We start from the raw sequence: 616 nt of genomic DNA on the forward strand, positions 1-616 counted from the left end.
GGAGGATATGCAGGCAAAGAAGGCAAAAGGCTGTATTTGGCAAATTAGGCCACCTGAATCTTTGTTGTGTGTGGGGAGAGTGGGGAGGAAAGCAGTTAGACTCCGCTTTCTCTCAGTTCCCAACCCTGAACTTCTCCCCAGTGCTGAGGGTCTTCCTCTCTTTGGACAAGCACTGGGACGCTGGTTGGGGTAGGGGTGTAATAATGAAAGGAGAGGGACCCATTTTCCATCCCTTAGTGAACCTGAGATATTTCATCATCTTGGGGGTTCTGAACCCACAAAGTTCCATCCTTAGACCTTGGTTTGTTTTTAAAGTATCTTTGTCTTAAAGAGATTAACATGGTATAAAGTTGTTGGAATTCATTTGCAAAAAGGTATAGAATTTATCTGCCTTTTATAATTTGATGGAATATGTATTCTTTTTTTTAATGGATATAGAGGCATTCTGATTATTTATTTATTTGGTTGTGCCAGGTCTTAGTTGCAGCTCAGAGGCTCCTTAGTTGCAGCTCACGGGCTCCTTAGTTGCAGCTCACCCACTCCTTAATTGCAGCACATGGGCTCCTTAGTTGCAACATGCGGGCTCCAGTTGTGGCATGTGAACTCTTAGTTGTGG

This window comes from Neophocaena asiaeorientalis, unplaced genomic scaffold, assembly GCF_003031525.2.
Source record: "Neophocaena asiaeorientalis asiaeorientalis breed wild unplaced genomic scaffold, Neophocaena_asiaeorientalis_V1.1 scaffold556, whole genome shotgun sequence".
NCBI lineage: Eukaryota > Metazoa > Chordata > Mammalia > Artiodactyla > Phocoenidae > Neophocaena > Neophocaena asiaeorientalis.